The sequence below is a fragment of the Canis lupus genome, chromosome 7 (genome assembly GCF_003254725.2).
Source record: "Canis lupus dingo isolate Sandy chromosome 7, ASM325472v2, whole genome shotgun sequence".
In the NCBI taxonomy this organism is placed as follows: domain Eukaryota; kingdom Metazoa; phylum Chordata; class Mammalia; order Carnivora; family Canidae; genus Canis; species Canis lupus.
In genome coordinates this window covers 22,957,077-22,983,037 of record NC_064249.1, presented here as the reverse complement: position 1 = coordinate 22,983,037, position 25,961 = coordinate 22,957,077, and the positions used below count along the sequence as shown (strand labels likewise).

Here is a 25,961-nt window from a genome sequence, read left to right as displayed (position 1 = left end):
AAGTGGAAATGGAGCTGAGAGGTGGTGCATAGAAAGAACATCGATCATACCACTCCTTGAAAAACTAAATACTCTTTCCCAATTTTTTTTAGTTTTTTGCTTTCTTTGAATTTTTTTTTTTTTTTTTAGATTTTTATTTACTTATTCATGAGAGAGAGAGAGAAACTCAATCCCAGGACTCCAGGATCATGACCTGAGTTGAAGGCAGATGCTCAACCACTGAGCCATCCAGGCGTCCCTCCTTTCTGTGAGTCTTAAAATAGAGGCTCCCAAAGACAAAACACATGGGACAGTGAAAAGATTTATCTCTTATTGTAGAAAAAGTTATGTGTAAATAAAAGGAACTTATAAATGTGTGTGTACACGTATATTGTAGTCTTTGGAAAGGCTCAGGAAATTAACCTAGTATCACTGTCTGGACCAAGGGAGGAACAAGCAAACAGGCATGCAGCTGTGCATCTGCAAACTGGAGCCTGATGAGGCGATATCCCCATTGGAAGGTAGGTGTTCAAGACACCTCAGGTAGTTTGTTTCATTATCTGAGTGGCTTCTCCAGCTCTGTGTTGGTCTAGCTTGAGCTTGAATTATTTTCTTCCCTTTCAACATAAAAAAATATTTTTTGTTTTAAAAACGTAAAGAACATTTTTGTATTAAAAGTAATAGTTATGGGGTATAAAATTGTAAAAGTACACAAAAAATAAAATGCATTGTAATGGGGCAGTTATACTCAATTGCAGCTTTCTTAACATTTGGAGTATTCTTACATTAAAAAATATCACACACATACTCCTACACAAGTGTATTGAGGATTCTCAGTCCTTGCTGCACATTAGAACTCATCAATGTGCTTTTGTAAGAAAAAAGAATTGAAACGCTAGTCATTTATTTTTTATTTTTATTTTATTTTATTTTTTAAGATTTATTTATTTATTCATGAGAGACGCACAGAGAGAAGCAGAGACATAGGCAGAGGGAAAAACAGGCTCCACACAGGGATCCCAACGTGGGACCTGATCCCAGGTCTCCAGGACCAGGCCCTGGGCTGAATCAGGTGGCACTAAACCTCTGAGCCACCCGGGCTGCCCGAAATGCTAGTCATTTAAACAATATTTAAAGAATAATCATTATTGTTTCCTCAAAAGATTAATAATATATACTTATTTTCAAGTTACATTAAGTTTTAGAGTGTGTATATGTGAATATACATGTATACAATTTTATGTAAATGAAATTTATTTTGATTTTTCACTTAATAAGTATTTCCATGTCATCAAAATTCTTAGTAATCATTACCCTTGATGACCATAAAAATTCCACCCTGTGAAAACACCAAAAATTCCTTTTTTTAAAATTTACTCTCTTATCATTGAACATTATTTGCAATAAATACACAATAATGAGCATCATGAGCTAAATCTGTATGCATACATCTGCTTATTTCCTTAGGATAATTTCCTTAGATGTGTATTAACTAGATCCAAAAGAGGAAGGGGCAACATCTGGATCAAGAAAACATGTGGGGGTGGTGTGATTGGGTTGCACAGTCCATTAAGCATTTGACTCTTGATTTTGGATCAAGTCACAATCTCAGGGGCATGTTCCTTTTTTTTTTTTTTTTTTCAGGGGCATGTTCCATATCAGTCATTATCCTTGTTAGTTAGCTAGTTCCTGTCCTTCTCCCCCACTGTCTCATGTGCGCACTCTGTCTCTCTCAAATAAATAAAATCTTAAAAGAGTGAGAAAAAGGAAAACATATGAGGTGCTCGGGTGACTCAGTTGGTTAAGTGTCCGAGTTTGTACTTTGGCTCAGGTCATAATCTCATGGTTGTAGGATGGAGCCCTGTGTTGCGCTCTGCTCCATGCTGGGGGTGGGGCCTGCTTGGGATTGTCTCTCTTCCTCCCCCTCTACCCTTCCCCACGCTCATGCTCTTTCTCTCACTCTTGATCTCTTTTCATTCTTTTTTAAATATTTATTTATTTATTTATTTATTTATTTATTTATTTATTTATTTATTTATTTATTCATAGAGACACAGAGAGAGAGAGAGAGGCAGAGACACAGGGCAGAGGGAGAAGCGGGCTCCCTGCAGGGAGCCCGACGCGGGACTGGATCCTGGGTCTCCAGGATCACACCCCGGGCTGCAGGCGGCACTAAATCGCTGCTCCACCAGGGCTGCCCTTGATCTCTTTTTTTTTAAAAAAAAAAAGGAAAGGGAAGGAAACTGTTTTCCAGGACACCTGCCTGGCTCAGTTGGTAGAGTATGCATCTTGTGATTTTGGGGTTGTGAGTTCCAGCTCATGTTGGGTGTAGAGATTACTTAGAAATAAAATCTTTAAATTAAAAAAAAAAAGGCTTTCCTAGGAACCTCACAACAGATTTCGTCTTATATCTCATCTGCCATAACAGTGTAAAATGGACATTCCTTAATAGAAGATCAAAAGGGAGAAAATGTTGAGTGAGCCAACAAATGGAGTCCATCCTTACTGCTATACAGTTTTTCTACACATTATTTGTTCTTTTTTTTTTTTTTTTTTTTTTAATGGTGGCACTAGGGTTTCTTAAGCCGTGCCTCAGGTTGGGTGCTGGGCTTGCCCATGGTGCTCTTAATGTATAAAGGACAGAGGTTAGAGGTTCTGCCAATTTTTCTTGAGCAATGACATCAAGAAATTGAAAACTAAGTAGATGTTGTATACCAGCTCATCATCTGTCATCTTCATTTGGCTTAGGGACCACTGCCAGACATAGCACCTTCTTCATTGGGATCTTGATCATGGTATTCACTTAATTGACTTTGACCATCATGTTCTCATTGTAGGTTAGCAAGGAAGGGAACTTGCTAGCCTTATTCAGGCTTGGGCCTAGGATTCACGGGATCTGTTTGATCAAAAATTCTTTTTTTTTTAAGATTTTATTTATTTATTCATGAGAGACAGAGAAAGACAGAGACATAGGCAGAGAGAGAGGCAGGCTCCCTAAGGGGAGCCTGTTGCAGGACTTGATCCCAAGACCCCTGGATCACTACCTGAGCTGAAGATAGACACTCAACCACTGAGCCACCCAGGCATCCCAATAAAAAATTCTGATCAAACAGATCAAACCAGCTTCTTATTCTTTTTTTTTTTTTTTTTTAAAGATTTTATTTATTTATTCACAGAGACAGAGAGAGAGAGGCAGAGACACAGGCGGAGGGAGAAGCAGGCATCATACAGAGAGCCTGATGTGGGACTCGATCCAGGGTCTCCAGGATCACACCCTGGGCTGCAGGCGGCGCTAAACTGCTGCGCCACCGGGGCTGCCCCAGCTTCTTATTCCTGTTGAGTTCCTTCAGCACTTCAGTGTCCACGTGGGGGATATTCTTGTGGAAAAAGCCTTGGTGTCCTCACAATGCTTCTGGTTTCCTAGGGCTCACGTGGAGAACTTGGGGAGGGGAGTGAACTTAAGCCTGATTGTGCTCAAGAAATGTTTGTCCTTGTGAGGGTCATACTGCTTCAAGCTGATCTGCAGCTCCACCATCTCTAACTTCTAGTGCTTTTGCTAGTTCTCAAGCAGTATTTCCTATACAGTCTCATAGCACTCTTTATTCTTTTTCATGGAGCACAGTCTTCTACAAGGCTTTTTTGGGAAAGGGGGACAGAGGGAGAGGGAGAGGCAAGATCTTTTTTTTTTTTTTTAAAGATTTTATTTATTTATTCATGAGAGACACACAGAGAGAGGCAGAGACATAAGGAGAGGGAGAGGGAGAAGCAGGCTCCCTGTGGGGATCCCGATGTGGGACTCAATTCAGGGACTCTGTGATCACACCTTGAGCCAAAGGCAGATGCTCAACCACTGAGCCACCCAGGTGTCCTTGGAAAGAGAATTTTAAACAGGCTCCATGCCCAGCATGATCTGGGCTGAAATTAAGATTTGAGTGCTTAGCTGACTGAGCCACCTAGGGTTCCCATCTCTTCCCCAAGTTTAACAATCCTGAAGTCGGGATCCCTGGGTGGCGCAGCGGTTTGGCGCCTGCCTTTGGCCCAGGGTGCGGTCCTGGAGACCTGGGATCGAATCCCACGTCGGGCTCCCGGTGCATGAAGCCTGCTTCTCCCTCTGCCTGTGTCTCTGCCTCTCTCTCTCTCACTGTGTGCCTATCATAAATAAATAAAAGCTTAAAAAAAAAAAAAAAAAAAAAAAACAATCCTGAAGTCATGTACAATTACCGCTTCCAACTTGAAAACCTTCATCTCTGAGTGATAAAGAATTCTATCTGGTCCAGATGTGGTTTAATTCAGTAGGTCTGGAGTCCAGCCCAAGGTTTTTTTCTAACAAGTTCCAGATAATGCTATGGTCCAGGAATCATGCATATTACACATCTATAGTATAATATCATAATCAAGAAATTGATAACTAATGTAATCTATTAACCTTTATAATCTATTGGCCTTATTCTAATCTATTGACCTTATTTATTGACCTTTCACCAGTTTTATACTCGTATTTGTGTTCATATGTGTATGTATATTAGTTCTGTGCAGTTTTATTACATGTGTAGATTTGTGTGATTACCACCTACAGTGAAGATACAAAGAAGTTCTATCCAAGAACTGGCTTACGTTATTCTTTTGTAGTGATCAGTATCTCCCTCCTTCATGCTATCACTCAACATTTGTCAGCTACCAATCTGTTCACCATTTCTATAGTTTCATAATTTCAAAAATGCTTTCATAAGTGAATTCATAAACTCCACACTTGCCCCTTTTTCCAGCCCCTGGCAAGCACTATTCTACTTTCTGTGAATTTGATTACATACCTTATGTAAGAGGAATCGTGACTGGCTTTTGCATTTAGCATAATGTCCTCTAGGGTCGTCATATTGAAGTATATGTCATATTTTTCTTCATCTTAGAAGCTGAATAATAGTCCATTGTATGCATGTACAGCATTTATTTGTCCATCTGTCAATGGACACTTGGATTGTGACCACCTCTTGACTATTGTGAATAATGCTGCTTTGAACATGTGTGTGCATGAATATCTTTTTAGTACTTTGTTTTCAATGCATTGGGGCAAATATGCAGAAATGAAATTGCTGAATCATATGGTAATTCTACTTTTAATTTTTTGATGAAACACCATACTGTTTTCCATAATGGGTGTACCATTTTATTTCATTTTAATTATTTTTTTTTAAGGATTTTATTTGTGGGACGCCTGGGTGTCTCAGTGGTTGACCATCTGCCTTGGGCTCAGGGTGTGATCCAAGGTCCTGGATTGAGTCCTGCATCAGGCTCCCCATTGGGAGCCTGCTTCTCCCTCTGCCTATGTCTCTGCCTCTCTCTCTGTGTCTCTCAAATAAATAAAATCATTTAAATATTTTATTTATTCATGAGAGACAGAGAGAGAGAGCAAGCACAAGTGGGTGGACAGAAGAGGGAGAAGCAGACTCCCCCACTAAATAGGGAGCCCAATGTAGGGCTTGATCCCTGGACCCTGGGATCATGACCTGAAGTAAAGGCAGACACTTAAGTGACTGAGCCATCCAGGTGCCCTGACTATTCCATTTTATATACTAACTACACAGGGTTTGTAATTTTTCCATGTCCTTGCTGACACTTGCTGTCGTTGTCTTCGTCATCGTCTCCTCCTCCTCCTCCTCCTCCTCCTCCTCCTCCTCCTTCTTCTTCTTCTTCTTTTTGATAATTGGCATCATAATGAGTTTGAGATGGTATCCCCTTGTGGTTTTTGTTTGCATTTATCCAATGATTAGTAATGTTGGGCCTCTTGTCATGTGCTTGTTAGCCATTTGTATATCTTCTTTGGAGAAATGTTTATTCAAATCCTTTGCCCATTTTTATTTATTTATTTATTTATTTATTTATTTATTTATTTATTTATTTATTTATTTTTATATTTTTATTTATTTATGATAGTAACAGAGGGAGAGAGAGAGAGAGGCAGAGACACAGGCAGAGGGAGAAGCAGGCTCCATGCACCGAGAACCCGACATGGGATTCGATCCGGGGTCTCCAGGATCGCGCCCTGGGCCAAAGGCAGGCGCCAAACCACGGCGCCACCCAGGGATCCCTTTTGCCCATTTTTAAATAAGGTTTTTTGTTGTGATTGAGTTGTAGGAGTTCTTTATAGATTCTAGATCTTAACCTTTCATCAAATATATGATTTGCAAATATTGCTCCCATTTCATAGGTTTTTTTTAATTGTGTTTTGGTGCCCAAAGTTTTAAATTTTTTTTGTTTTGTTTAGTTTTTTTTTTTTAAGATTTTATTTATTTATTCATGAGAGACACAGAGAGAAAGAGAGAGGGGGACAGAGACACAGGCAGAGGGAGAAACAGGCTCCATGCAGGGAGCCGGTCGTGGGACCTGGTTCTGGGTCTCCAGGATCACGCCCTGGGCTGAAGGTGGCGCTAAACCGCTGAGCCACTGGGGCTGCCCTGCCCGAAAGTTTTAAATTTTTAATTATTCCAATTTATTTTTACTTTTGTTGCCTGTGCTTTTGCTGTATATTCAAGAAACTATTACCAAATCCAATATGATGAAGGTTTTTTCCCTGTGATTCTTCTAAGAGTTTTATTGTTTTAGCTTTTCTGTGTAGTTTGTTTGATTTATCATTTGGTATCTTTGACTTGTTGAACCCTGTCAGTGTATCACCTCCAAAAACCTCAATAAAGATACACCTTTGAGGCTCTTATTGGGATGGAATTAAACTAATACAATCATTTGGAAAGAATTGGCAATTTTGTAGTATTCAAACTTCACATGTAGGAAACTATTATGTAAATTTATTTATTCATAGGTTTTTCTAATGTAGCTGATTAAATATTTGAAAAATTTCTGTACAGGATTTACATGTTTCATTATTCCTAGGTACAGTATGTTTGTTTGTTTACTTATTTATTTAAAAGATTTATTTATTTATGATAGACACAGAGAGAGAGAGAGAAAGGCAGAGACACAGGAGGAGGGAGAAGCAGGCTCCATGCCGGGAGCCCAACGCCGGTCTCGATCCCAGGACTCCAGGATCGCTCCCTGGGCCAAAGGCAGGTACTAAACCACTGAGCCACCCAGGGATCCCTGGTACAGTATATTTAATTGCTATTCTAAATACTGTATGTCCCTATTACATTGTCTTACTGTTTTTTGCTGGCTTTAAGGAAAATTGTGTTAAAAAAATTCTGTATTGTGTATTTCACTTTGGTGAACTCTATTACTTATAACATTTCTAATATATTTTCCAATTGTTTCTATAGGATTGTCTGCATGGAAGAAAATATATACACTGATCTCTGTTTCCAGATGATATATTTAGATATACCAATATAATCCTAGAACGTCAATTTAAGATTATTGGAGAGATCAGTAAGGTGGTTATCTCTAAAATGAATATAGGCATAGATGGTTTTCCTTTATATTTAGAAAATATATTAGAGAATCTGTGTATATCTAGGAAAAATATATAAAAACCAAAAATAAAATACTCTCCTTCTATTTAATGTTATTTTTAAAATCTTTCCTGTATTACAGAGTTTAGTTACCGAGAGCACAAACTTTATACAAACTTTACATTTATTTTTATTTTTTATTTTATTATTTATTATTTTTAAATTTTAGATTATTTATTTATTTATTTATTTATTCATGAGAGAGACAAAAAGAGAGAGGCAGAGAAATAGGCAGAGAGAGGAGCAGGCTCCCTGCAGGAAGCCCAATGTGGGACTCAGTCCTGGGACTCCAGGATCATGCCCTGGGCTAAAGGTAGGCGCTCAACCACTGAGCCATCCAGATGTCCCTCAAACTTGATATTTAATAACCATGTAACTCTGGGCAATTAGCAGCCACTGTGAGGCTCAGTTTCTGTATCTGGAGAGTGTTATTGTATTCCCTACCTTATGAGGTGTTGTAATGATTAAATAATCTATGTGAAATGCTTAGTGTAGTGCATGATACGTAATAAACATTAAATACTGTTATTTTATGAGCAAGACATCTAGAACAATGTTATATAGTCCGGTTATAGCAGGTATTTCTTTATTCTCTATGACACTAAAGAGGATGTTAGTATTTCAGAATTATGCATCATGCTTACCAGAGAAGGATTACCTTGAATGATGCTTTAGATTCAGGGATTTTCACTTAAATATGCCTCTTCCAAGGTTCTGGACAATGTGTTCACATGATTACTGACTTTTGCAAAATATTTACTTATTTTGTAAAATACTTACTAAAATTTTTTTAAAATCTGAATTTTAATTAACATGCAGTTTACTATTTGTTTCTGGAGTAGAATTCAGGGATTTGTCACTTACATACAACACTCAATGCTTATCACAACAAGCAACAGTAAAATATTTAAACACAGTTTGCTAAGATTGCCACCATTTCTTTTCATGTTGGCTTCCCCTCCAGGATAATTGTGCTACTGCCAGTTGGCATTGGAATTACTTTGGTGTATCAGTTATTTATTGCTATGTAAAGATACCGTCCTCCAAAATTAAAACAACAATCATTTATAGTTCAAAATTCTGTGGGTGGGCAATTTTGCCTGGTCTCTCCTGAATGGCTCTGCTGGTCTTTCCTGGGCTTACTTATGTGGCTAGGGCAGTGAAGAGTGTCTAATGGCTTTCCTTGTATGTCTGGGAAGATGGGGAAACTGGACCTTATGTCTCCAGCATCTGTCCAGTTATCATAATTCTATTCTTTTTGCCAATATTAAACTATCTTGATTTACTGTAATTTTGACTCCTCCAACTTTGTTCATCTTTTCAGAATTGTTTTGGCAATCCTAGTTCCTTTGCTTTTCCATAAAACTTTTAGAAGAAGTATGTTAATACCTATAAAAAAGCTTGCTGGGCTGTCTACTGGAATTGCACTGTACCTATAGATCAAATTGTAGAGAATTGGTGTCTTTATAATACTGAGCCTTTTTTTTTTCTTAAAGATTCCATTTTTTTTTATTCATGAGAGACAGAGAGAGGCAGAGACACAGAGGGAGAAGCAGGCTCCATGCAGGGAGCCTAACGAGGGATTCGATCCCGGATCTCCAGGATCAGGCTCTGGGGTGAAGGCAGCACTAAACTACTGAGCTACCCAGGCTGCCCAATATTGAGTCTTCTGGGGCACCTGGGTGGCACAGTCAGTTGATTGTCTAACTCTTGATGTTGATTCAAGTCATAATCTCAGGATTGTGTTATCAGGCCCTCAGCTGGGCTCCATGTTTGGTGTAGAGTCTGCCTGGGATTTTCTCTCCCTCTCCCTTCACTCCTTTTGCTCATGCACTTTCTCTCTCAAATAAGTATATCCTTTTTAAAAAATTGAGATTTCTAGTTCACTAATGTGGCCTATCTGTCCATTTGTTTAATCTTCTTTGATTTCTTTTACTGATGATTTGTAGTTTTCAATATACAGAACCTATTTATATTTTCTTAAATTTATTCCTAAGTATTTCATTTCTTGTGTGATAGGGTCATTGGTATTTTTATTAATTTGAAATTCCAACCATTCATTGGTGACATATAGGAATATAGTTGACTTTTTTTTTAAAGGTTTTATTTATGTACTCATAAGAGACATACAGAGAGAGAGAGGCAGATAGAGGCAGAGGGAGAAGCAGGCTCCATGCAGGGAGCCCTATATGGGACTCAATCCCAGGTTTGCAGGATCACACACCTGGGCTAAAGGCAGTGCTAAACCATTGAGCCACCTGGGCTGCCCTGTAGTTGACTTTTGTATATTCACCTTGAATTCTATGATCTTGCTACATTTACTTCTTAGTTCTTTTTTTTTTTCTTTTTTAAATTTTTATTTATTTATGATAGTCACACATAGAGAAAGAGAGGCAGAGACATAGGCAGAGGGAGAAGCAGGCTCCATGCACCGGGAGCGCGACGTGGGATTCGATCCCGGGTCTCCAGGATTGCGCCCTGAGCCAAAGGCAGGCGCCAAACCACTGTGCCACCCAGGGATCCCTACTTCTTAGTTCTAAGAGATGTTTCATAGATTGAGATTTTCTACATAATTGTGGCAAGTAGAGACCGTTTTTAAAAAAAAATTTTTTTTTAAAGATTTTATTTATCCATTCATAGACACAGAGAGAGAGAGGCAGAGACACAGGCAGAAGGAGAAGCAGGCTCCATGCAGGGAACCCGACGTGGGACTCAATCCCGGGTCTCCAGGATCACACCCCAGGCTGCAGGCGGCGCCAAACCGCTGCGCCACCGGGGTTGCCCCTGTTTTTAAAAAAATCTATTTGAGAGAGAAAGAGAGAGAGATCATGAGCAGGGGGGAAGGGCAGAGGGAGAAGCAGACTCCCCGCTGAGCAAGGAGCCTGATGCGGGACTCCATCCCAGGACACCAGGATCATGACTGAAGCTGAAGGCAGAGGCTTAACTGACTGAGCCACCCAGGCACCCTAGAGACAGTTTTATTACTTTTTTCCTTTTCTTTTTTTTTTCTAAGATTTTATCTGTTTCTTTGAGAGAGAGAGAGAGAATGAGCCAGTAGGTTGTTGGGGGGGAGCAGAGGGAGAGGAACAAGCAGACTCCATGCTGAGCACAGAGCCCAGTGCAGGACCAATCATAGGACCTTGACATTATATCCTGAGCTGAAATCAAGAGTTGGATGCTCAACTGACTGAGCCATCCAGGCACCCCTTATTTCTTTTTTTTCAATCTATATGCCTTTTCAAAAATTATTTTTCTTGCCTTATTGCACTGGGAAGAATCCCAGTATGGTGTGATATAGGAGTGGTGAGGGATAACATCTTACCTTTTCCTTACCTTCAGAGAAAACACTTAAGTCTTTCACCACTTAACATGGTATCAAGTAAGAGTGGTGAGCCAAGTGGTAGATATTTTGTAGATGCCTTTTATTATATTAAGGAAGTTCTGTTCTTAAAGTTGCTAAGATTTTTTTTTTAAATCTTGAATGGATGTTGAATTTTGTTTGATGCTTTTTCTGTATCTAATGAAATGATCAGATGATTTAAATATCTGTTAATATAATTATTTCTTGGGCAGCCTGGGTGGCTCAGCGGTTTAGTGCTGCTTTCAGCCCAGGGTGTGATCCTGGAGACTTGGGATCGAGGCCCACATCAGGCTCCCTGCATGGAGCCTGCTTCTCCCTCTGCCTGTGTCTGTGCTTCTCTCTCTCTCTGTGTCTCTCATGAATAAATAAATAAAATCTTAAAAAAATAATTATGGTATCGATATAGAAATAGATATTGAATAGATATAGAAAGAAAGGAAATAATAAATAAGAGAATCAAAGAACATAGCTATTTTTTATTCTGGCTTTTGTGGATATAGTTGAAAGATGGTAATTTTTTGCTGATTATTATATGCCCTGTATCCAGAGTGAGAGGCACATAATGCCTTTTTTGGCATTTTCTATGATATTTTATTTAGATTGTGGAAAATGTGATTTATAGTTCAAGAATGTTTCTTAATCCATTTTGACTGACAATGCAGCTAATGGAAATTCCCCTTGGAAATGTCATGTGGTCTTCTTATTTTTAGCTTACAATGTTATAGCCAATTTTTGTCATGTTGTGTGTTGTGATGGATTTTTAATGGTGAGTTGAATGTGAGCTGAGTTGTATAAGGCAATGCCAGTATGTTGCTATACCAGGAAACAGCTTGAGGTTTGTGGAATAACTCTTGTAGAATCATGTGACCTATAAATATGAAAGTTTATATTTAAAGTTAGTTTTGTTTTTTCTGCAATTCTGGGATCATAATGAAGTTTAAGAGAGTTCACGGGTGCCTGGGTGTTTTAGTTGGTTGGACGTCTGACTCTTGATTTTGGCTTGGGTCATGGTCTCAGGGCTGTGAGATGGAGCCCCGCATGGGACTCTGCTGGGCATGGAGCCTGCTTAAGATTCTCTCTCCCTGTCCCTCTGCTCCTTCCACCCTCTGCCTTGCTTACATACTGCTCTCAATCTCTCTAAGAAAAAAAAAGTTCAACACAAGTGAGGGAATGAAAATATTGTATATAGGAAACCCAGATTTTATGAATTTGAAGCCATTTTACAAATAAATCCAAAGTTGACTATGTTATCTTGTAACTGAAGTGAAATGTTTTAGATATCTTTGCAATTGAGGCATTTTGTAGCCAGGGAACTAACTGGGTGTTAAGTCAGTAAGTCATCAGGAATGGTGGTATGACCTATAAGTAATGGTAACAGGAGTGGTAAAAAGCTGTCATGAGTTGTTAATAGAACAGTTTGGAGCAAGGAACATTCAGAGCCATATTTCCTCTTGAGCAGTTAATGAAAGCGACATTGAAAACGAATGGCTTCCACTGGTAGAAAAGATTATTGAGGTAGTTATGTTATCATAGCAAAGCAGTGTTTCAGTTGAGGCAACATTTGTGGAAAGTTCTGAGATTTTATAGAAGTTTCTCATAATTTGAGTAATCCCCTTGAGGCTTCTTTGGTTCTTGTGGGAGTGTACCCCTTGGCTTCAGGTCAAAGCCATCTGAAAGTCAATGGAATCATGCACTCAATTCCTGTCTTCTTGTGATTCTGTCTACATGGATTAAACTTCTTACCATTTCCTTGGTATGAAAAAGTCAGAGCCCATGAATTCCTTCATTTTTGTTTAGACTATCTTGGTTGTAACAAGCTAGCTTACTTTTTCTGCATCCCTTGACCCTCTGTCAATTTTGCAGGGGGAGCAAAATCCCCTAGCTTTTGTTTCCTTTTGGATGAATGTAGTATAAAAGAAATTCATCTGCAAAGCCATTTACAGATGGATAGTACAGATTTTGAATATTGTAAATTTACAGATTCAAAGTGCAGAGATGCTGTTGACTAGGGGAGAGAAATATATATATATTCCTTATATAGAAATATATATTAAATAATATAATTATAAATTATATATTATTTAATATAATAATAATTATTTAATATCATATATATATGAAACATCATGAAGAAAGCGTGTTTTCTCCACTTGCAGAATGACACACTCCCAGTTTATAAAAATTGGGTAAAGGGCTTTTTGTTATTGTTGTTCCCATATATTTAATTAATTTAATTTGATTAATCACCCCTCTTGTCCTTTCTCCAGGAAAGAAAAGAAGTGAATAACACTCCCATCTATTCTGCTTTCAAATAAGTTGAGAATTCATATAGTGATGTACTTTGAAAATATTTTCCCAACTTTATGAGTATGTCCTTTAAAACTAGGATTAAAGTCTTTTTTCTTCTCATTCCATCAGTAATGCCTAGCTGTCTGTCATGGACAGATACCATAGGGGCCTGATTGATTTGTCCTTCCCAGAGTCCCACTTACGATTCACTGGCACCCTGTGATCTTTTAGTATTTTATAAATGAAATGATTGATGGTTTGGTCTTTTCAGGTATCAAAGTAAAGAAGACCAAGCTATAATTTTTAGAGTTATTAGTTTATTTTCTTTCAAGGTTAGACCTTACACATGTCCTTTCTCTGTTTTTAAGCTTCACAGTTGTCCATCATGTGTTCAGAAAGATTGTTTCTCTGACAAGTTGAGGACATGTCTTAAATATTCCTGGATTCATGCTACAGGGCAAAGTGATCTGAAAACAGCGACTATGTTTAATCTCTGACTCATTTTACCTTTGGTTCTGGATGAACTTTGTATTTCTATTGTAAGGTGGTTGAAACTTTGGTGGTTGAAACTTTATTTGATCACAGTTGAACTTTTTATAGGCTTCATACTCAGATTCAACTTTAGAAAAAAAGAAAAACAATTATTCACCTAGGAACTCTGTAATTCACAGGTCATAATCTCCCTGCTCTGAGATTAGATAATAGAAGGAATTAGACGTATTTGGGAAAACTTTGGGAAGATGCTGAATAGTGTAGTAAAAATTATTATTTTTCTACAAACCTCTAATTTTCTGTTGCCATAGGTAATTAGAAACTGGTCAAGGAGGCATCATTTAGCTTTATTTTTGGTATCAAAGAATCCACAACTGCATCACTCTGTTCTCCCAGTAAATCTAATTCAGAAATTTTCTTAACTGTGGATTTCTTCCTACTTAAGATAAGCTAAACTTAGTTGGTTTACTGAATGAGCTGCACTCAATTGAGGGAGGCTGAAAGCCCTTTCATTCTTCTTTACTTGTTCTTTGGATTAGTTTTTTCTAGTCCCTGGGGTTAAGTCTCAGTTGGGTCCCAAGGTTTTTCTGGCTCACTAAATAATTAAAAGTATATCATAGACAAGTATCAAAAGTCCAAAATCTCATTCCTTTTAAAATCTCTTCTCCCCTAGTTGTCTGCCTCAGACTTAGAGGATTGAAAGGGATTGAAAGGATGAGGTAGGGAGAGGTTTTGACCTGATTTTTATCTTTTCTTGCTTCACTGCATTCTCCACTTAATAGTTGCTGTTTCAGAGCCCTTTAATATTAGAATAGAGGAGTGAGAAGTAAGGGGCAGAAGAGTCCTTCTGGTCTGGTGAAGTTACAAGGTGGCAGTGATGCCATCAGAGCATGATAGAAACCAAGGCTTGCCCTTTTTTCCCCTGTGCTGCTTCTTTCAGTTTAGTAATTGTGTCTTTACAGATTTTAATCTATAGTTCCTGACACGAGTGATGCTGCTTCCTTTTGGCCGGTTCCATCCCTCCACTCCACTTCTGCATCCATGGGATACCTCTCATCCTCTTGTTGAGACTGCCTTACTCTTGGCCAGAGATTTTGGTGAGACTCAAGGTCAACTAATCAGCTTGACTATCAGGCAGCTCCATTCTACAGGGTCTGTAGCTGATCATCAGACCCTTTTGCCTTGCTCTCAACAGATATACAACTTACTGTTGATACAAACTTTATCTTCTATAGATAGTTCTTAGCTATACTTACCTTTGCTTCTTTGTTCATTCATGTATCAGGTAACTTCCCTTATGCCCCTCAAATTCCAGAAAATGCATTTAGCTTTTCAAGTGGTCCTTTTGAAACTTCAAGTGGGTTGAGGTGACCAGGGAACTTCTCTTTCATGGGGAAAAGGAAATGTGTAACACTCTAAGAAGAACGACAACAACAAAATCATCATTAGCAACTTCACCCCCCTCAATGATTCTTAGCCATCTCTTAGACAGTCAAGAAATAAGTGATTGAAGAACTGGGTTCACAGTGTCTTTGATGTCCATTGCGGTGTTAAGTAGCAATAAAGCAGAAGTTTTTGTCTGTTTTGTATGTTGTTGTATCATTAGTTTTTTTTTTTTGTATCATTAGGTTTTAAAAGAGTACATGACACATAGGAAGCACTTGGTAGTTGTATCTTGAATATATGAATGAATGAATGAAAAAGTACTCAAGCACCTTGTTTTATCATGTATATATGACATCTGGTGTGTAAAAAAAAAGGAGAAACCAAAAAACAAGAAATGTCAGATTTAATACCCTATTAAAACTATTTTAAGGTAACTCAGTGACTTGGTGACTCAGTCAGTTAAGTGTCTGCCTTCAGCTTAGGTAATGATCCCATGGTCCTGAGATGGAGCCCCACATCCCTGCAGAGCAGGGAGCCTGCTTTTCCCTTTCCTTCTGCCTTTCCTCCTGACTTGTTTTCTCTCATGCTTTCTCTCTCTATATATCAAATAAATAAATTTAAAAAATCTTTAAAAAATAAAATAAAATAAAATAAAATAAAATAAAATAAAATAAACTATTTTACAATTGTGTTTACAAAGGAAATAAATGCAAAGTTTTTAGATTATCACCCGGTTGTGATGTTCAAAAATACATGTATTTTTTCAGAGAGCAAAGGCTATAAATTCAAAGCTAAAAGTTTGACTAATCTTAGGCAGTCCAGAATGAATAGGAAATTTGATTTATTTTAGTAATTTCTTCCATCCATTTGCAGATTATAAATTCCAGCTAAAACCTTCACAGGAAGAGTATGCTCAAGTGTAATTTACTAGACTATGGCTCACAGATGAAGAGACGTTTTAGGGTTAGCATCTGGTAATATTCCTCTCTCAGATTTCTCTTATATGTGTCTGTGCCTTTCAGTCACAAGTTTTAAAACGTGTTCTGATTATGGATCATGTTGGAAGTAAAGGCTGTGAATCAGTTTGGACTTTTGGTAGTCTAAACATAGATGATCTACCAGTGATGTCATTGGAAAAATTTCCCTAAGATTAACTGGATAAGGTACTATTAGTGGTTACAAAGGAGGGATTTCACAAGAAAATTTTTTATTTATGCTAGAATCACAAATGTAGACACAGAATGGCAAATTATTTTTTTTTTAAGGATTTAAAACATTTTTTAAAAGTAATCACCTCCAGTGTGGGGCTCAGACTCACAACCCTGAAATCAAGAGTCATATACTTGGGGTCCCTGGGTGGCTCAGTCGGCTCAGTGTCCAAATCTTGGTTTTGGCTCGGGTCATGATCTTAGGGTTTTGGAATCAAGAGTCCTGAGTCACGCTCTGTGCTCAGTGGGGAGTCTGCTTGAGGATTCTCTTCCTCTCCCTCTAAATCCTCCTCCCACTCAAGTACTCTCTAGAGCACTCTCTCTCTCTCAAATAAATAAATAAATAAATAAATCTTTAAAAAGAAAAGAAGAGTTACACGCTCTACGAACTGAATCATCCAGGTGCCTGTGGCAAATGATTTTCTTGTCATATGCCAACTTTGATTAGTTGATAGTGGTCCCTGGAAAGCTAAACTGAGAAGGATTTTGAGACTAAATCCAGTCCCAGTGCTATATGGCTGATCAGAGGCAGCACATGGCATTGGGGAGATAGCATACTTACATTCCATCATTTGCTCAACCATGATTAGAATGTTTGAAGTGGGGACACCTGGGTGGCTCAGTGGTTGAGTGCCTGCCTTTGTCCCAGGGCATGATCCTGGAGTCCCGGGATCGAGTCCTACATCGGGCTTCCTGCGTGGAGCCTGCTTCTCTCTCTGCTTGTTTCTCTGCCTATATCTCTGCCTCTCTCTCTCTCTCTCTCTCTCTCTCTCTCTGTGTCTCTCATGAATAAATAAATAAAATCTTAAAAAAAAAAGGTTTGAAGTATCCATGATGTTTGAAATGCTTTATATGAGGAAATTATGGTTAAGCAATGATAGAGTAAAGGTAATTCTGCTCCACTCTTGTCTCTGAAATAATTAAAAGTAATACAAAGGTTAAATAAAGAGTAGCTAACAATTTTGATGGAAATAGCAGTAACTCATACCCTAATGATAAAGGATAACTGACAAATGAGTAAAATCAAACCAAAGGAAAAATGTCACAGGGGTGTATATCTCTATATTTTGAACAGTGTTCAAGGTTTCCCAACATAGATAGCTCAGGCTTGAACAGTACAAACAAATCTTTTAATTGACATGGCAAAGCCTTAAATGTAGACAGGCTTAGGTGGAACCCTGAACTTTGTTCTATACTGACAGAGTAGCAGGGGAGGCAGAATTAAGGAACTTGAAAGCAAAGTCATCATTGCATGGAGAAGAATATCACTATGACATGGTGAAGGAGTGAAAGCTTTGTATCAGCTCATCAATGAGCTGAATTAGTAAATGATGTTATCATAGAGAAATCATCCTATTTATGTGGAATGAGGCATAGTGAGAACATGGAGATGTGCTGTAGAGTACCCAGTAGCATGGACAAATATCTGAGAAAAACAGTTAGTTATTGAACTTCTCTGTTTTACCAACTTCTCTGTTTTTCTTTTTCTTTCTTTTTTTTTTTTTTAAGATTTTATTTATTTATTCATGAGAGACACAGAGAGACAGAGAGGCAGAGACATAGGCAGAGGGAGAAGCAGGCTCTTCTCAGGCAGCCGGATGCAGGACTTGATCCTGGATCCCAGGATCACCACCTGAGCCGAAGGCAGGCACCCAACCACTGAGCCATCCAAGTGCCCCCTTTTTCTCTTTTAAAAAAAATTAATTTATTTAAATTCAGTTAATTAACATACAGCTTATTACTAGTTTCAGAGGTAGAGTTCAGTGATTTATCAGTTGCTTATGACACCCAGTGCTTATTATATCACGTGCCTTTCTTCCCTGTTTTTTTCTTCAGCAAATAACAAACATAGAAAGAATGGCTTAAAAGTGAGCCAACACCAGACTGTAGCTGAAGTACAGTAAGGAAGGGAGGAAAGGAATCAAATGCACTAAAGTTAGAGGGTGAATATACATCAGAAGAAAATATGTTAAGCAGTAGTTGAATATTTCTTATCAACACTTGTCAGTGATATCAAAGAGATTTTTTAAAAAAATTATTTTTAAGTAATATCTATATACCCAAGATGGGACTTGTACTTATGACCCCTGAGATCAAGGCTCTACTGACTAAGTCAGCCAGATGCTCCTTAAGAAATTTTTAGAAAGGTGTTTGCAAAAAAAGAGCACAAGAAGAGATACCAACTTTATTTATTTACTTACTTACTAAGATTTTTAAAAATTTATTTATTCATGAGAGACATAGACAGAGGCAGAGACATAGGCAGAGGGAGAAGCAGGCTCCATGCAGGGAGCTCAATGTGGGACTTGATCCCAGATCCCGGATCATGCCCTGAGCCAAAGGCAGATAGATGCTCAACCGCTGATCCCCCACTTAGGTGTCCCTGGGTGGCTCAACTTTAAAGAAATAGTTACTAAGACAACATAGATAAAAAGTGATCTGGAAGCCTGCAAGAAAGAAATGGAAGGGAAAAAAATATTCCAGAGATTAGTATTAAAAAGCAGAGAAAACAATTAGGTATATGGAAGACAGGTTTGAGATAGTTTTGCAATATTAGATATAGATAAATAAAAAGAATAAAGAGTTAAGAATGTTCAAGAAAACAGTATGAATGGAGACAGAAAATAGACAGTAATCAACAACCAGGAAAGTATAATACAATGAGTTATTAACCATAACAATGGGTTATAATAATGGGGAATTGGTTAGTGTATAGTCAGCTAGGGCTGACATAACAGGTACCACAGACTGGTTGGCTTCACAACAGAAATTTTTTTTTAAAGATTTTATTTATTTATTTATTTGGAAGAGAGAGAAGGGAGGGGCAGAGGGAGAAGCATGCTCCCCACTGAACAGAGAGCTTGATGTGGAGCTCCACCCCAGGACTCTGGGATCATAACCAGAGCCAAAATGCAGAGGCTTAACTGACTGAGCTACCTAGACGCCCCCAGAAATTCATTTTCTCACATATTTCTGGAGAAATCAGCAGAGTTGATTCATTTCAAGGCCATTCTCCTTGGATTATAGATGGCTGTCTTCTCTCCCTGTCTTCACATGGTCTTCCTTCTGTGTCTGTGTCCAAATTTCCTCTTCTTATAAGGACACCAGTCATATTTGATTAGCACCCACCCTAATGACCTTATTTTAATTAATTACCTCTCTAAAGACCATATTTTCAAATATGTTCACATTCTGAGATATTGATAGTTAAGACTTAACAGTATGAATTTTGGTAGAACACAGTTCAGCCCGTAACAGCTAGTAAGGAGTAAAAAGAATGCTAAATATGTAAATAATGGATATAGGTAGCAGCTACCATCCCTAGGAATAAGGTATGTTGTTAGTCAAGAAAGATAGGTTATCCAAACTCTGGAAAACCTTCTCTTTCACCCAAGTCCAAGGTCCAAATATTGTGGAGAGGATGTGCTGTGGTTCAGTGTAAGGGGAAGTTCACCAAGGCTGTGGAGTTGTGTAGCAATCCTCTACTAACATGGTGCCGGCCAATGAAGGAGAAATGTTTATAGGGTCCATCTTCATTATTACAGAACAGGTGGTAAAGGATAAATCTGGAGAGTAGAGGCAGAGGATGTTCCATCTTATTTACCATTGGTATCCCTGAAGAAGAAATGGCAACAAATGGGACAGAAAATGTAGAAGAAGGGCAAACCCTTCAAGGACAGGCATTCAACAAATTATAGGAGTATATACTATGTATGTGTTCTGTTGAATTGACTTGTTCATGCACAAAGTAATTTTATGTAATCAAACATATTATTTAAGAAAGGTCTTAGTTGTACTTTACATGCAAGGAAAGGAAAAAGTCATTTGAGGGAGGCAGTAGGTAGATCCTTAGATATTATAGGTCTTGTTTTGGGCAAATGGCTAACGTTGAGGTTCACCAAGTAGTGTGTCTTTGTGGTATGTAGGGACATGAAGATGTTAACACCAAGCTAAATCCAGTCATTGAACATCTTTTATTGCCCTATTTTAAATTTGTTTGAATTTGAATATCTCTCAGTAAAGTGATATATATGAATGTGATTATTGGAGTGCTGTGGGTAAAGTTCTCATTACATTTGGGTATTTAAACCACATTCTGTACTACATTACTTGCCTACAACAATATTGAGTGGATGCTCAAATTTTTGTTAACTAAGATGATTATTAGATCCTGAAAGATTAAAGGGATACATGGAAAATTTCAGAGTTTTGCTTGGCTTACTCTGCTCAATTACAATGCTAGGTTTTGTAATCTCAGTTTGTTGAGGGGTTAGAGTCAATGTTAGCTTATAAATTATATGATCGGGTATGCAACTTCGCTATATACAAGAGTGGAAAAATCACCATGATTAGAGGAAATTAAAAGAATTATTATAGACTTCCTTGATCAAATCTGAACAAATCAATTTGAAAATCTGTTCAGATTAGAGTTTTTTTAAGGAAAACGTAAATCGCCAAAATTAATGAGAGAGAAGACATAAAATGTAAACAGACTGCTTTTCTTGGAAGAAATAGAGATGCTCACATGTGGTATTTTTCAAACCTCTGAAGAATAAATAATCCCAGTGTATTTCACTTGTTCCAATGTACAGAGAACAAAAGCTTTCAGGTATTCTCTATGGTGCCAGAAAGCAATTATTCCAAACTTGATAAAGGTGGTACAGTAAAAAAAGAAAGTCATTGACAAATGTAACTTTTGGATATCAAAACTTTAAAAAAGTCCTAGTAGCATCCATTAGTGATTTAAAAGAATAATATATAACAAGCAAAGTTCCTGTCAGGAATTATCATTGGTTGAATATTAAGAAATCTTCTGATTTAATTCATACATTAATAAGTTAAAGGGTTTAAAAACATAGTGCTATCTTTTTTTCTTTTTTAAAGTAGGCTCCACACTCATTGTGGAGTCCAATGCAGGGCTTGAACTTAAAACCATGAGATCAAGACCTGAGTGCAGATCAACTCAGGTGCTCCCACAGAGTGCTATCTTTATAGATGCTGAGAGGCATTTGGTAATTCTTTTTATTTTATTTTATTTATTTTATTTTTTTAAAGATTTTATTTATTTATTCATGAGAGTCACAGAGAGAGAGTGGCAGAGACAGAGGCAGAGAGAGAAGCAGGCTCCATGCAGGGAGCCCAATGTGGGACTCGATCCCAGGACTCCAGGACACACCCTGGGCAGAAGGCAGGCACTAAACCGCTGAGCCATCCAGGGATCCGGGCATTTGGTAATTCAACATCCATTCATAAGAAAACAAAAACAAAAAGACAATAATAGCAAGATTTTAATTCTATTTTAAACAAGGTAAATTAATAATTCACCTAAGGTCACAGAAGCAGTAAAGATGGAGTTGGGTTTGGGCCTTTGTGCAGAGGTCACTTAATCTTATACCCCTGCAAACACTAGTGCTTCCCAGACTTCTTCATGTTTTGGTACACATAAGAATTGAAAATATTTTTGTGGCACACTGGGAAATCAAAGCAAGGCTGCTTGTAGAACCACCAGCTTAGGGCTTGGGCTGCCTCAGTTCTGACTATACTGCCTCATGGACTAAAGAGTCAATATTTTGGCACATCTGTAACTTGAAGAGGTTATTGACTATACATATAGACTTAAAATATTAGGGGAATTCTTTCCAACTAGGGCCCGGCAGAATGGCTCCCGCAAAGAAGGGTGGTGAGAAGAAGGGCCGTTCTGCCATCAATGAGGTATTGACCAGAGAATACACCATCAACATTCACAAACGTATCCATGGAGTGGGTTTCAAGAAGCGTGCCCCTTTGGCACTCAAAGAGATCCAGAAATTTGCCATGAAGGAGATGGGAACTCCAGATGTCTGCATTGACACCAGGCTCACCAAAGCTGTCTGGGCCAAAGGAATAAGGAATGTTCCATACTGTATCCGTGTGCAGTTGTCCAGAAACCGAAACAAAAATGAAGATTCACCAAAGAAGCTCTACACGCTGGTTACCTACGTACTTGTCACCACTTTCAAAAATCTACAGACTGTTAATGTGGATGAGAACTAATTGCTGATTGTCAAATAAAGGTATAAAACTGCAAAAAAAAATATTAGGGAAATTCTATGTGGTAAAGGAGACATTTCAAATCAATGCGGTAAAAAGGGATTATTTATTAATTTGGAATTGGAACTTTCTGTTTGGGGAAAAACATAGCTGAATCTGTCAACTTCTAAGTTGTCAGAAATAAGTGGAAAAAAGAAAGTAAGGAAAATGTATATGTTTAAAATATTAATAATTTTTGTGTAAGGAAGAATTTTCTATGATATAAAAGCACAAAGGTAGAAAAAAATACTCATAAATATCTATATACCAAAGAGAAAGAAGCTTTCTGGGGTGCCTGGGTGACTTGGTTGGTTAAGCATCTAAACCTTTTTTTTTTTTTAAGATTTTATTTATTTATTCATGAGAGACACACAGAGAGAGGCAGAGACATAGGCAGAGGGAGAAGCAGGCTCCTCACAGAGAGCTCGATGTGGGACTCCATCCCAGGACCATGAGATCACGACTGAGGCAGCCCAAGCCCTAAAATTGAAGGCAGACCCTCAACTGCTGAGCCACCCAGGCATCCCATTTTTTTTTTTTTTTAAGATAGAGAGTGAGCAAATGGGTAGGATGGGGAGCTCAGAGGGAGGAAGAGAATTCTAATTAGGCTCCACGCACAGTGAGTGGCTCAACATACTCTATCTTAGGACCCTGAGATCATGATCTGAGCAGAAAAGCAGAGTTGGAAGCTTAACCAGCCCAGTCACCCAGGTGCTGCATAAGCAACTAGCTCTTGATCTCAGCTCAGCTCTTGATTTCAGGGTCATGAGTTTAAGCCCCATGTTGTCTCTATCCTGTGCATGGAGCCTACTTTTTTTTTTTTTTTTTATAAAAAGCTTTCTGTGTAGTAATAACTACTCCAAGCAATCAAAAGACAGTTGGCAAATTGTAAAAATGCATGTGACATTTCAGGCAAAACACTAACTTTCTTAATACAGAAGTACTCTTATAAATTAATAGGAAAAATGCAAGTGACACAAAGAAAAAATAATTTGCAAATAATATAAATCAGCACTTTACAGAAAAATATATACAAATAGATGTAAATATCAAAGTGCTCAACCTCATTTATAAACAAATGCATATTGAAACAAAACACAAAAGGAGTTATATTTTACTTATCAGATTATTCAAAAGAATTAAAAATTGAGTAATACAGTAACAATGAGGCTATGGGCAAGGAAATACTTTCTCTCTTTTTTTAAGTTTTTATTTAAATTCCAGCTAATGCAGTGTAATACTAGTTTGAGGTGTACAGTACAGTGATTCAACCCTTCCATACAACACCCTGTGCTCATCACAACAGGTACACTCCTTAATCCCTATCACGTATTTCACCCACCCTTCCATCCCCCTCCCTCTGATAACCATCAGTTCTCCATATTTAAGAGTCTGTTTCTTGGTTTGCTTTTCTCTCTCTCTCTTTTCCCTTTGCTTGTTTGTTTTATTTTCTAAAGTTCCACATATGAGTGCAATCATATGGTATTAGTCTTTCTCTGACTGACTTATTTCACTTAGCATAAAATACTCTCTAGCTTCATCCATGTCATTGCAGGCAAGATTTCATTTGTTTTTATGGCTGAGTAATATTCATTGTATATCTGTATCACATTTTCTTTATCCATTCACTACCAGTTGATGGTCACTTTGGCTGTTTCCATAATTTGGCTATTGTAGATTACTATAAACATTGGGGTGCATGTATCCCTTTGAATTAGTATTTTTGTATTTTTTTGGTAAATACCTAGTAGTGCTGTGGCTGGATTGTAGGGTAGTTCTACTTTTAGCCTTTTGAGGAACCTCCATACTGTTTTCCAGAGTGGTTGCGTCAGTTTGCATTCCCACCAACAGTGCAAGAGGGGTCCCCTTTCTCCACATCCTCGCCAATACCAGTTATTTCTTGTGTTGTTGATTTTAGCCATTCTGACAGGTGTGAGGTAATATCACATTATAGTTTTGATTTGCATGGGAAGGAGGTACTTTGGTCTACTGTTATTGTGAGGACAAATTGGTACACATAACCCTGTGAAGGACAATTAGCAATATCTATTAAAATTAACCATATGGAAAACTTCTCATGCAGATGTTCTACTTTTAGAAATTTATGTAAATGAATATATATCCACAGGTCAGAAAAGATTGTATGCAAGTTGTTGCAGCATAATTTATAATGATAGAAAATTTGGGGACAACCTAAATATACAATAGAGAAATACCATTCAGCCCTTAAAAAATGAGATTGATATATTGTTAAAAAGTACAGAATAAACCATATTCCTCCATTTGTGTCAAACAACAGAATTAGATTACTGTTAAAGCACATATACATATATAAATGCATGGAGATTCTGGAAAGTAAGAGACTCCTAATGGAGGTAATTTTTAAAAAAAGATTTTTATTTATCTCTTTGACAGAGAGAGTGAGCACAAGCAGGATGAGCAGCAGGTAGAATGAGAGGGAGAAGCAGGCTCCCAATGGGGAGATTGATGCGAGGCTCCAACCTAAGACCCTGGCACCATTACCTGAGCTGAAGGTAGATACTTGACTGACTGAGCCACCCAGGAGCCCCTGGAGGTAATTTTGAGAAAGAACTGGCCAAGGGCTGTAGTAGGAAGGAACTCCCTGTTCTGTTTAAAGTTTTTCCCCTGCATATATGCTATTTTATTACAAAAAAAGAAAGGAAGAACAGTAAATTGCTCTTGACAATACGGATCATCGAAGGAAGTCTGGTGTCCTGTGGGGAGAAGCCATCCTTCTAACCTTTTACAGAATGGCTGCTCTCCAAATAAAGCACACCATAAAATATCTCAGTGACTCATTTATACATTTGTGATTGTATAGTTTCTCTGGTTCACTTTCTACTTGACCAAATATGCATTTGGGTTTGCCAGAAATGGACTTTGAAGTGTAAGACCAGACTTTTTACCCTAATCCTGTTTCCCCTCTGACTTGTAGAATAAGCTCACTTTTGGTGTGGTTCTGCAGAGGAGAAAATCCTGCAGATAAGAAGGTGGGGTGAGAGTGCTAATGATAGAGAGAGGTGAAGAAAGTCTGTATGTTAAGTGTCATTATCTGACTTTGGTGGCAGCCTATGGGAGGTTATTTCAGGACCAAAGTGGGGATTAGCCATTGGACTGCAAACATTGCCCTATTGTTAGGGAGACTTGAAATTTGAAATAGAGATGATAGAGGGGGAGATGTGTGTGCTTTAGGGATATATATATATGATGACATAGCCATCTCTTTTAGTGTGAGGAATATGAACTCAAAAGGGGGGGGGGATTGGCATTTGATTGAATTCAGCTTCTGAAAATGGAATTTATCTTAAACAAGTTTTTTCTTGTAGGTAAGTCATCCTGCCATTGAAACCTTTTTTTTTTTTTTTTAAAGTAGACATATAAAACAAAAAAAGGCAGTTTTTCAGTCACAATAGTTTGCAGTTTTAGATTATGTATTTTTTTGCTTCTTTCTACTTCCTAATCTTCCTCCACCTTCCTCAAGCTGCTTGCAGTTCAGGCATACTAGGTTTTTTTATTTTTATTTTTATTTTTTTATTTTTTTTATTTTTTATTTTTATTATTATTTTTTTAATAATAGCTAACATTTTTTTTAATTTTTTATTTATTTATGATAGTTGCAGAGAGAGAGAGAGAGGCAGAGACACAGGCAGAGGGAGAAGCAGGCTCCATGCACCGGGAGCCCGATGTGGGATTCGA

The 25,961-nt window shown here is 37.9% G+C and overlaps 1 pseudogene; it reads right to left on the bottom strand.

The window, feature by feature from the left end:
* Positions 1–2,625: 2,625 nt before the first annotated feature.
* Positions 2,626–5,615, bottom strand: LOC112648272 (60S ribosomal protein L10a-like; annotated as a pseudogene).
* Between the last annotated feature and the right edge of the window lie 20,346 nt (positions 5,616–25,961).